Raw genomic sequence first — 2,061 nt, 5'->3', positions numbered from 1 at the left:
AGCAATGCCGGATGAAAGATGGAAGACAGCCATGCAAAAAGAAATTCAAGCCCTTGAACAAAATGGGACGTGGACCCTTGAAAATCTACCAGAAGAAAACGTGCTATAGATTCAAAGTGGGTTTATAAGGTAAAGTACAAGCCTAATGGGGAAGTTGAGCGCTACAAGGCTCGTCTTGTTGCAAAGGGCTTCACACAACAAGAAGGAATCGATTACCATGACACTTTCGCCCCTGTGGCAAAATTGGTCACTGTTAGAACACTTCTAGCCGTGGCGACGAAGAAAAATTGGCAAATTCACCAACTCGATGTGAATAATGCATTTCTTCATGGGGATTTAGATGAAGACGTTTACATGAAAATACCACAAGGGTTTTCTAAGGAAGGAGAGACCAAGGTGTGTAAGTTAAGAAAGTCTTTTTACGGGCTTAAACAAGCTTCAAGGAATTGGTACAAAAAGTTTACTATGTCGCTTCTTGAACTCAGGTTTTAAGCAATGCAAAGCAGATTACTCTCTTTTTATTCATAAACAGGGAAGTAGTTTTGTGGCAGCATTAATATACGTTGATGATGTTATTATGGTTGGGAACGACAACGATAAGATCAAAATGGTAAAAAAAATACCTCGACAAGCTTTTAAGCATCAAAGATTTAGGGGACCTCAAGTATTTTCTTGGAATAGAAGTTGCTTGTACATCCAAAGGATTAGTATTAAGCCAAAGAAAGTATACCCTTGATATACTCGCCGATTGTGGGTTACAAGGTTGTCGTCCTAGCTTGTTTCCTATGGAGCCGAATGCGAAACTCGATAAAGGTGAATCAGAACCAAAGGTTGACAACAATCAATATCGAAGAATGGTGGGTCGAATGCTCTACCTACAGGCCACTAGACCAGATATCACATATGCTTTTAACATCTTAAGCCAGTTTATTGCTGATCCTAGATAAAATCACTTGGATGCAGTTCATCGTGTGCTTCGCTATCTTAAAGCCACTCCTGGGCAAGGGATTCTTTTACCACGAGACGGAGGATTTGATCTTACAGCCTATTGTGATTCAGATTGGCTTGGTTGTCCGTACACAAGGCGTTCTCGAACAGGATATGCGCTTATTATGGGAGGCGCACCTATTTCATGGAAAACAAAGAAAAAATCAGTTGTTTCGCGGTCATCCGCCGAGGCGGAATACCGTTCCATGGCATCCACAGTTAGCGAAATATTGTGGATGCGTTGGCTACTTAAGGAATTATCTGTCCCACTGGACAAACCTACACCATTGTTTTGTGATAATCAGGCGGCTATTCAAATTGCTAACAATCCTGTTTTCCACGAAAGAACTAAGCATGTCGAAATGGATTGTTATTTCGTTCGTGAGCGTGTCGAAAGTAAAGAAGTTAGTGCGTATCACATTGATTCCATGCTTCAAATAGCTGATATCTTCACCAAAGGATTAGGTGCACCTCAACTGAAATTCCTACTTGGCAAGTTGGGCGTTGTTGATTTACACGTTCCAACTTGAGGGGGAGTGTTGGAATTTAAGTTTTAATATATATATCTTTATCCTAGTTTATCTTTTTTTATCATTATTTGAATTAGGATACGTTTCCTATTTGTATTAGGATACAATTCCTTTATTTCATTATTGTATATATAGAGATCTAATCTCTTCTATAATAAATAAAAACACAGAGAATAGTTTTGTTCTTTAAAAGCCATTGATTTTATCAATTATAGATACGAGTCAAGGGTTTTCTAGCCGTTGGAAAAGTATTTGCTCGTGTGTTGTTTTGAGTCTCCTAGAAAAACCGATCTAGCTTTGTTTTGTTTCGTGTCTTTAGTATTGATCAAGTCCGGCATAATTTAAATTACGTTTGTTATTTCATCATATGTCCGGGTAGTTCTCGCTATTTCACTAGTGCTTTCTGCTTCCTATCTCATAATTGATCAAACATATACATATGATGATATATGTAAGTTAAAATAAATCAAACCTCTAGGTTATTTAAGATATGCGATAGCTCGAGTATTTGTGTCTTCTCGTTAAGCAATGCTTTTGCAGCCTG

Source organism: Bidens hawaiensis, unplaced genomic scaffold (assembly GCF_021521415.1).
Source record: "Bidens hawaiensis isolate Kalapana, Puna unplaced genomic scaffold, B.hawaiensis_p1.1 tig00046707_1, whole genome shotgun sequence".
Taxonomy (NCBI): Eukaryota; Viridiplantae; Streptophyta; class Magnoliopsida; order Asterales; family Asteraceae; genus Bidens; species Bidens hawaiensis.
This window is presented reverse-complemented; position numbering follows the sequence as displayed.